General features: G+C 45.2%; 1 protein-coding gene across 1 annotated transcript in view; it reads left to right on the forward strand.

Annotated features, from left to right (window-relative positions):
- Positions 1–10,928, forward strand: part of LOC115206623 (ventricular zone-expressed PH domain-containing protein) — a gene marked incomplete in the record, with an annotated part of 193,336 nt that overhangs the window by 177,843 nt on the left and 4,565 nt on the right.

Genomic DNA, 10,928 nt, shown 5'->3' on the forward strand with positions numbered 1-10,928 from the left:
CAATCATATACCCCTAACCTATACCCTAACCTATATCCCTAACCTATACCCTAACCTATTCCATAACCTATACCCTAACCTATTCCCTAACCTATTCCCCTAACCTATACCCCTAACCTATACCCCTAACCTATACCCTAACCTACACCCCTAACCTATACCCTAACCTATACCCTAACCTATACCCTAACCTATAATATAACCTATTCCCTAACCTATACCCATCATATACCCCTAACCTATACCCTAACCTGTACCCTAACCTATACCCTAACCTATATCCCTGATCTATACCCTAACCTATACCCCTAACCTGTACCCTAACCTATACCCCTAACCTATAACCCTAACCTTTACCCCTAACCTATACTCCTAACTTTACCCCTAACCTATACCCCTAACCTATACCCTAACCTATACCCCTAACCTATACCCTAACCTATACCCCTAACCTATACCCTAACCTATACCCTAACCTATACCCCTAACCTATACCCCTAACCTATACCCTAACCTATACCCCTAACCTATACCCTAACCTATACCCCTAACCTATACCCCTAACCTATACCCTAACCTATACCCTAACCTATACCCTAACCTATACCCCTGACCTATAACCCTAACCTTTACCCCTAACCTATACCCCTAACCTTTACCCCTAACCTATACCCCTAACCTATACCCTAACTGTCAAGTTGTGTATGGTTCACACTGCAGCTCTTTGCCCAAACTTGAAAAAGGCCTTTAAGGACTGAAGGACGCAAGGGACAACTCAATTTTCTTCTGACTTCTTTTATTTCTTTAGTCAGTTAGTTAGTTAATTAGTTAGGTTGATAACCTTTAAAGGCAAAACACAAAAAGAAATATACATTACTTCAAGTAAGGTCATTTCAAAATAAATATATAATCTTAATGTAGTCATATTATCTCAATTATACTATATACTAAATTAGACAATTGGTCTCAATTCTCAACACAAATAAACATCTAACTTGCAACAATTTTACACAACAATGTCCATGTGCCTACCGGTTGAGTCTCCAGAATCCTAAATGAGCTGAATGTGTATGAATGAGAGTCTTCTCTTCCATGAAGGACTTCCAGTGAAATGCTTTTCCACCAAACATTTCACCACCTGCTATCACAAAGGTGCACCAGTATATATGTTCCCCAGGGAAACACAAGCTAATGATGGGTTCCACAATGCATACACCCTTTCGCCCCCTGCTGGTGTTTTATCTTTGAAATCAGTTGAAAATCTGAACGCCTTGAATATCAATACCTGTCTTTTGACGCAACACCTCCCACTTGATCTCCTGGTTCTTGAACCCAAGGAGGTCACATCGGCTCCATCTTCGATGGCTTTACTTCTGCTCTTCTACAGGTAATAACACAACCAATCGCCTGACGTCCCTGTGAAGAATTGTAGCAGGGATTTTGGTTGAACGTTTCTTTGCTTTGTCTCCACAAACATGCTTCAAAGTTGAGATGGGATAACTTGGGAATGTTCGTATATTTGCATCTCTCACAATGCCCTCCTTGTCAGCGTTGACATTGACGACCCTACCAAGCTTATACTGACTCCTCAAAGCGTTCTGGTCTGCAAACCAGACGACGTCTCCAACGGCCACGTTTCGCTGCTTTGTGTGCCACTTACGCCTCACAAACAGGTTAGGTCCAGCCAACTGACTCCACTTCCTCCAGAACCAGTTAACTTCTGCTTGAATGACTCTTAACCGTTTGTAGGAGTAGTCTTCAAACTCAAAGCTTCCTAAGTCTCCGCTAGGTCCAGTCCTTCCAAGCAGAAGAGAATTAGGGCTGATGTATTCTATGCAGTCCTCCCGCCTCTGAGTCCTGGCATCTATGGGCCTTTCATTGGCAAGGTTAGCAGCCATGAACATAAATGTTTGAAACTCACTCCATGTGAAGAGTCCTTCGCCTCTCATATTGTGCAAGGCCCGCTTCACAGTGCGAACAGCTGCTTCTGCAGCACCATTCCTGTGAGGGGAGTCTGCTGGGTGGATCTTCCAGCTCCACTCTGTTCCATGCTTTGAAGCTTCATTTTCAAGCTCAGATGTAATTTGTTGATCCAGGAAGTGGTAGAGCTCTTTGAGGGCAGGTCTGGCCCCCACAAAGTTCTTTCCAGCATCTGACCACAGTTTCTTTGGATGCCCTCTCAGTGCCGTGAATCTTTGGTAGGCCAGTAAGAAGCCTTCAGTTGACTGGTCACTGATAACATCTGTGTGTATAGCTCTGGATGCCATACAGCAGAAGACAATTCCCCACACCTTGAGCTTGACTTTCTTTCTCACCTCGTCCTTGACTTCATATGGTCCAAATAAGTCCACTGTTGTATACTCAAATGGTCTGGCTGGTGTTATACGCTCGGGTGGAAGGTCACTCATGATCTGTTGGCACTTTCTGGCCCTAGCCTTTCTGCACACCACACAGTTGTCAACTCTCTTTTTAGCCAGCTTCCGGCCTTTTATCACCCAGGCTTTCTTCCTCATCCGGAGGAGTGTACCTGCTATTTCTTCATGGTTTGCATCATGAGCCTCTTGGGCTAGGAGAGTGGATATCCATGCCTCATATGGTAGAATTGGTACAGCAGTCTCGTCCTCATCAAAGATCTTGAACCTCCCTCCACAAACCAAGAGCCCAGTCTCTTCATCTCTGTAAACAGCGAGTCTGTTGAGAGTGGTGCCTTGAAAGGTTATACCTTCTTGAGCTGCAAGGAACAGGTCTCTTAGTGCATCTTCACACTCCCCAACAGTGAGTACAGCTTGTTTGCCTCTGGACTTCCAGTTTGTTGAAAGAATTTCCTCCCACTTTGGTTTATCTGAGGCTGAATTCCTGGTCAACACTTCTTTCCATTTCGTTGCAGCTCTCCAAACCCAGGCAATGACTCGGATCAGCCTGGTCAGGCTGCTGAATTTCCTGATGTCAATCAGTTTTGTTACCGCAGAGCCAGCTGGTGGTCTTCGGATCTTAGTCTTAAGTTCATCTGGGTTATTTTGCCTGCTTTGCTGTGCATCACTCTGACTTTCCTTCTGAACTCCCACTTCAGGAAGTACATCATTCTTGTTTCTCTTGGCCTGCGCTCTGGTCAGTGCTGCAGAGAAATATTTCCTTTGAAGTTTGTTTATGCCTTCCTTGGCATAAGCTGCAATTTCTTTGGCTGACTTCTGTGGCCACTCTTCCATGGGTTGCCGCAGGAACGCTGGTCCATTTTGCCACATGGAATCTTCTTGGAGGTCTTCCGGGGCTGCCCCTCTTGTTATGATGTCAGCACTGTTCAGGCCTCCCGGGATCCACCACCAGTCTTCGACAGATGTGGATTTCTGGATCTCTCCAACTCTGTTCGCGAAGAAAGATTGATACCCATAACTGTCTCTCTGGATAGCTCCCACCACAGTTTGACTGTCCAGCAGATGGAGCCATCGTTCAATTTCTATACGACTGTGTTTTTCAACGTACTTTCGAAGTCGTGCTGCGCAGACAGCACCGCAGATTTCAGCTTTCACTGCCTCCCCCTTTTGGTCCAAAGGTGTGAGTTTTGCTTTGGACTCAACCAACCTGACTTGGATGCCTTGCTCGGTTTCCCATCTGAAGTACACTACGGCTCCATAGCTCTTCTCACTTCCGTCAGAGAATGTTATTCCCCAAGGTTTACCAATCCAGTTGACTGGTGTGAGGCTTCTGTGGAAGGTGATTTGGCTAAGACGTGTGGACTCCTCAAACAGTTTGATGGCTTCTTCTCTCAATTGTTCAGACAGAGGTTTGTCCCACGTGTTTCGGGTCAGAGTTTTGCCTCCAGCTTCTTGAAACGCCTTTCTGACAAGAATGGCGCCCTTTTGTTTGGCAGGTGTGACGAGGCCTATTGGGTCATACAGGCTAGCTACTTGGCTTAGCAGTTCTCTTCTCGTCAGTGGGTTTGGAGTTTTCCCTCTCACCTCTTCTTCAAGGAGATTTTGTCCGACTCTCATCTTCTTTTTCCTCTTTGAGAAATTGATTGAAGTCATTAGGTACAGTTTGTCCTCTTCAACAAGGTATCCAACTCCAAGGGCTTTATTGTCTCCTTTCCTCATCTGGTTTGGGAGAATAAGTACTGTCCCTGACACCGCTCCTTGTTCTCCTGGTACGATCTCCTGCCTCCCACTTTGGCCTGACCGGACCCAGGGTTTGAGGAAGAATCCGCCTGTCCTCAGGATCTCTTCAACTCCTTTGGTGTCCTTGTCCAGCTTTTGTAAGTCATTATGGGAAGTCAGGATGTCATCGACATAGGCATCCTCTTCAAGGATCCTACGTTCCATCTCCAGGTGAGCGAACATGGGCAGTTTTGCTGTGTCTCTCATGGCCAGTTGTGCAATGCACCCTGCTGGTCGATCGCCAATGTTGACTCTGGTGATGGCATACTCTTCAATCTCTTCCTCCTCAGTGTTTCTCCAGAGAAATCTGTGGAGATGCATCTCCAGGTTTTCTAACCACACCGAATTGTACATCTTCCTGATGTCGCCAAGAGCAGCATGGACACCTCTTCTGAACCTGAGTAGTACTGCTCGGATGGGATTGAGGACATCAGGCCCTTTCAGCAGCAGGTCATTCATGCTGACCCCTTTAAACTTCTGGCTGCTGTTCCATACCAGTCGCACAGGTGTTGTGACAGAGTGTGGGTTTGGCGCCACCAAGTGGCTGACATACCATACTGGTCCTTTCCTGCTGGCGATCATCTCTTTGGTAAGTTTCTTTGCTGCTCTTCTCTCCACCATTTCATGCACTTGAGCTGTGTATGCTATTTTCCACTCTGGCTCTTTCTTGAGTTGTTTTTCTGTTCTTAAGAAGGTGGCTTCAACCCCACTCCTGTTGTAAGGAAGGGAACTTGGATCTTGAATCCAGGGGTATTTTGTGTCCCAGTGCGGTTTATCGCTGTGAGCATCTGCTTTGATGTAGGTGAGGCCTTTCCTTATGATCTCCAGCTCCCTTTCCTCACTCAGAGTCATTTCCTTGCCTCCTGGTTGACAATTGCCGCACCGGCATCCTCCACACTTCGGTTCGCAAGCTGCTCCAATGCTATCCCATTTCCACCAATCCAAGAACTCTCTGCGAGCTACTGTGCTTTTGGTTTCAGCTGTGAACTCTTGTGTTTTAGTTATCTCTTGATACTTGACAGCGGTTGCTCTCATGGATCGAGCAAAGTGCGTTCCAGACCTGTGCGCGGCCATATCGACTTCTTCAAACAGATCTGGATGTGCTCCACCAACAATCTTTCCTAGCGGGCTCTCCCATAAGACAAGGTCTCCAATCACCTTCACTCTTTGCGGAGCAAGTCTTCCTTCGCGGTGGCTTATCAGTAGCTCAATGCTCTCCGGTCTCCTCAGATCTCCTAGACTGACTTCTGGGAAGAACTTCTTGAGTTGCTCAGGTTTGATGACTCTGTGGATGTTGGCAATTTCATTCAAACCATAGCAGACAAGCTCATGGGCTCTTTCTGTGCCTCTAGGCATTTTGACCATCACTCTGAGGAGATATCTTCTGGTTTTAACCTTCATGGCCATCCCCCCAACTCCATGGACGACTAAAGTGATGTTTTCACTTCGAAGATTTAATCTCCTGGCAGCTCTGTGGGTGATATAATTTGTGTCCGATGCCAAGTCGATCAGGGTTCCAATTTTTTGTCCTGCATTGGCAGTTACCTCGAGCAGCATTAGAATAACTGGCAATTCTTCTACTGCACTTGACACAATCTCTCCAAGCTGGATCTTTTCACCACAGTTTGTCTTTGCGGTGATGTTGGTGAACGCTCTCTTGAATTTGTCTACCATCTCTGGGGAGAGTTTAGATACAAATTCTTCCTGCTCCTCAGTCCGCGTTCTCACATTGAATTGTCTTCTTTCTGAGTCACTCCTCCTGAAGTCTCCCTTCAGGCATAGAAAGAAATGGTGGTCTTTTTTACAGTTTCTGTTCCTGCACAGGTATGTCTCTTTGCATTCATCATCTTCTCCATGACAGACCAAGCACCTCTTGCAGGCCCCCAGCTTTTCTACAGCAGCCAACTTTTCCACTGGCTTCAGTTCCTTGAAACGCTTGCAAAATAATATTTTTTCTCTGTGCTTTTCATCACCACACACAACACAGCCTCCTTTCGTTGTGGACCGCGTGGACGCATATTTCCTCTCCATGCAAGCATTTCTCTTTTCTGGCCTTTCACTCACTCCCAGCTGCTCCAGTTTTTCAAGAATTTCCTCTTGTGTTTTCAGGAATTTAAGAAGGTTCTCAAAGTGATTATCTGGTGTGACATTATTCCTCGGATTAACCATGAAGACAAGCCACTCTCTCTTGATGTCGTCAGGTAACTTGCTTTCTATGGATCTGATCACTAGAGGGTTGTTGATGGCTCCTGTGTTTCCAAGCTCCGTGAGGTCATCCAGGGCCTTCTCTATAGTTTGGATCATGTCGATAACTTTCCTAGGCTGATTTGCCCTTAAAGCAGGAATTTTCTCCAGATCCTCCATTATCTCCAAGGCAATTGTAGACTTGTTTCCATATCTGTTCTCCAGCACCCTGAACATGTCCTCAGCAGTGTTGTAGGAAGACAAACGGAGGCCTCTGCATATCCTCTCATCTATACTGTCAATGAGTTGGATCCTCTTTACCTCGACTGAGCCTGTTGGTTCCCCCTGCTTTTGCAGACTCTCCCAGTCTCTTCTCCACCGATGGAAGTTCCTTTTATACCCACTGAACTTGGGTAGACAGATTGGCTTTATCCTCAGTGTCTGTTGTGGAGCTGCCATGGGCACCTGCGGCACTCTCCCTCCGACTCTCTCCTCTTCTGCAATTCTTTGTGCTGTGAGAAATCCTGCCCTCCTTGCTTCAAGGTTGTTGCCGAATGCCTTCAGATCCTTCACTCTCCCTCCGAGCCTTTCCTTTTCTGCCACCGGAATCCACATCTCCCACTCTGCTAGGCTTGCGATTGCATTTTGGACTTGTGTTTTCACCCTATCCCACCGTAGCTCAAAGCCATCTCTGTTTATAGCGGTAACAGGTATCTGAGCAACTCCATCACAGGCTGTCTCGGCTTCATGGATTGCAGACTTCACCTCATTTTCGCCATATCTAGGCCATAGATTGGACTGGACCATCTCCCTGACCTCATCCAATCGTGCTTCGCATTCTTGGAACGTCTTCTCAACTTCAGTCTGCTTCTCCTTGCTCAGTTCAGCTTCTTCACCCTCATTGGTTCCAGCTTCAATGTCTGCCAGAAGGCCAGCCCTGTACTCGTCATTTGTCTCACTGACCGTCCTCGCCTCCGACTTGAGCTTCTTGAACTCCTCTTGTAGTTCTCTTTTAGTCATGTGCTTTGCGACTCTGCTGAGGAAGTTTGCCTGCTTGGTAAAAGTGCTTTTAGCTAAAGTTCTTTTTTGCTTCAGCTCCTTCACTGTTATTCCAAGAGCTTCCTCCGCCATGTTGAGACGTCAGTCAATATTCCTCTCTGCGACGACAGCTCTCCTGACTTCAGGCCGTTAATCCTTTTGTCTTCCCTGCCACGCGGTTATCAACTGTCAAGTTGTGTATGGTTCACACTGCAGCTCTTTGCCCAAACTTGAAAAAGGCCTTTAAGGACTGAAGGACGCAAGGGACAACTCAATTTTCTTCTGACTTCTTTTATTTCTTTAGTCAGTTAGTTAGTTAATTAGTTAGGTTGATAACCTTTAAAGGCAAAACACAAAAAGAAATATACATTACTTCAAGTAAGGTCATTTCAAAATAAATATATAATCTTAATGTAGTCATATTATCTCAATTATACTATATACTAAATTAGACAATTGGTCTCAATTCTCAACACAAATAAACATCTAACTTGCAACAATTTTACACAACAATGTCCATGTGCCTACCGGTTGAGTCTCCAGAATCCTAAATGAGCTGAATGTGTATGAATGAGAGTCTTCTCTTCCATGAAGGACTTCCAGTGAAATGCTTTTCCACCAAACATTTCACCACCTGCTATCACAAAGGTGCACCAGTATATATGTTCCCCAGGGAAACACAAGCTAATGATGGGTTCCACAATGCATACACCCTTTCGCCCCCTGCTGGTGTTTTATCTTTGAAATCAGTTGAAAATCTGAACGCCTTGAATATCAATACCTGTCTTTTGACGCAACACCTAACCTATACCCTAACCTATTCCCTAACCTATACCCCTAACCTATACCCCTAACCTATACCCCTAACCTATACCCTAACCTACACCCCTAACCTATACCCCTAACCTATACCCTAACCTATACCCTAACCTATAGCATAACCTATTCCCTAACCTATACCCATCATATACCCCTAACCTATACCCTAACCTGTACCCTAACCTATACCCTAACCTATATCCCTGATCTATACCCTAACCTATACCCCTAACCTATACCCTAACCTATACCCCTAACCTATAACCCTAACCTTTACCCCTAACCTATACCCCTAACCTTTACCCCTAACCTATACCCTAACCTATACCCTAACCTATACCCCTAACCTATACCCTAACCTATACCCCTAACCTATACCCTAACCTATACCCTAACCTATACCCCTAACCTATACCCCTAACCTATACCCCTAACCTATACCCCTAACCTATACCCTAACCTATACCCTAACCTATACCCCTAACCTATACCCCTAACCTATACCCTAACCTATACCCTAACCTATACCCTAACCTATACCCCTAACCTATACCCTAACCTATACCCCTAACCTATAACCCTAACCTTTACCCCTAACCTATACCCCTAACCTTTACCCCTAACCTATACCCCTAACCTATACCCTAACCTATACCCTAACCTATACCCCTAACCTATACCCTAACCTATACCCCTAACCTATACCCCTAACAAATACCCTAACCTATACCCCTAAACTATACCCCTAACCTATACCCTAACCTATACCCTAACCTATACCCTAACCTGTACCACTAGGCACTTCTGTTGGTCTGAAAGGATTTTATGCAGTTTGTATCATAACTAAGCGATATGGTTTTGATCCACAGAGGATGAAACAGAACTTAGCCATGTGGTCTGTTGGTTTCTTGACCTTTTGACCTGTACACTACTGCTGGTTGTTGACATTGTCACCATCACTGGTCATCAGATGTTGGTTTTTCCTGTATTCTCTTTTGTTCCCGGGTTTTGTCTGCCACTTTCCAACCCCACTGATGATTCCAGAATCCTTTGTCTTTCCCATAGACGGTCCTCCTAATTGGGACCAGACAGAATCTGCTGCCAAACTACCTCAAGGTCCTCTTCTTGGCAAGGCAACTGATCCTGTGTGTGTTGCTTTGTTGAATGAGCGAGAGAGAGAGAGAGAGAGAGAGAGAGAGAGTCAGAGAGACAGCGAGACAGCGAGAGAGAGAGACAGCGAGAGAGACAGCAAGCGAGAGAGGTAGAGAGAGACAGAGAGCGAGCGAGGGAGCGAGAGAGATAGAGAGTGCGCGCGAGAGAGAGATAGAGAGCGCGAGAGAGAGAGAGAGAGAGCGAGACAAGCTCATAATAAGCCACCTCAGTGCAACCTCACCCCTGTTCAATTTCAGCCCCTAGCCCCTTTACCTAACCGCTTCCCCAAAGTCGAGTCATCAAATACTGTTTTTATTGTACCGATCCTTAGGACTAGAGGACGTGGCGAGGGGCCAAAATGGAACATGGCCAAGGAGTATATTGACTTCTCCTTTACCCTGTGTGAGAATACATGAGTAGCTTAACCACTGTAGCTAACAGAAGGCCCTCCACACAGACAGCCAGGGAGGTAAGGATGTGGGCAAGTCTATGGAGATTAACGCTTGCCATCACACACATACAACACACACAGGCTACAGAACTATGGCTGATTAGAGGGGTCTAAGGATGTGAGTATAGGTCTATGGAGAATAGCGTATAGCCTAAGCGCTCGCTATGTGACCTTATGATCCCTAAGGATTTGGCTGTGGTGTATCACACACGTACACACACACAAACACACACACACACACACATACACATTCCACATACACAAGTCAGAAAGAGGAAGCTTTCTTAAGGGGTATAACATTAGAGGAAGTGCTTATGGGCTGAAGGATTTCATTTCCTCCCTTATATAAGAACGAAGACAGTAAAACTCCCTCTTGTCTTACTGCATACATGTGCAGCTTACAGCAATAGATCTTTGCAAGAGGACCATAAAAGTTGATGTTTTGTGCTAATTTACTATCGTAACAAATCCTAGCAACATTTTATTTTGTCACTGAAATATTTGGCATCAAGCAACACGTCGCCTATAACAGCCCCAAGGCAGCTGTTCAACATTATACAATGGGTGGGTCTAATTTTGAATGCTGATTGGTTAAAAGCGCATTCCAGCCGGTGTCTATTCCACAAGTTAACACCGGCTAAATCTATGATATTAAAATGCCTATTTACTCTGTTCCATCTGACTGCACAATCTACTGTCTCATCAGTCCAGCCAGGCAATTTATAAACTTGATTCTCCACTGTAAAAAGCATCTAGACATTATCTCACATTTCTTTTAGATTAACATTTAGTTTTCAACAGCGGTGATTTGTATAAACCTTGCTGTCTGTATCTCCGACATTTGAAACATTGTTTCAATATTGAAATTCGATCTCCAGCTGTCCCATAGTAATGAACGATTCGGGACGAGACAGACAGACAGCGTTTCTCAGCCAGTCAAAATCATGAATCAGCTGGCATAATTTTTATGGATATATACAAAGAAATTTCAATTGAAAAAAGGTGAAACGAAATGAAGTGCAGCTAGTTTGCAGTCTTTACAGCTTCAGTGTTTGAAGTGATTGTGTTAGCTGTGTTGTTGGCTAGCTCCTCTGAACAACAGTGTCCTGATGAGAGAGCACATTTTCTATGCC

Source organism: Salmo trutta, chromosome 13 (assembly GCF_901001165.1).
Source record: "Salmo trutta chromosome 13, fSalTru1.1, whole genome shotgun sequence".
Classification (NCBI taxonomy): Eukaryota; Metazoa; Chordata; class Actinopteri; order Salmoniformes; family Salmonidae; genus Salmo; species Salmo trutta.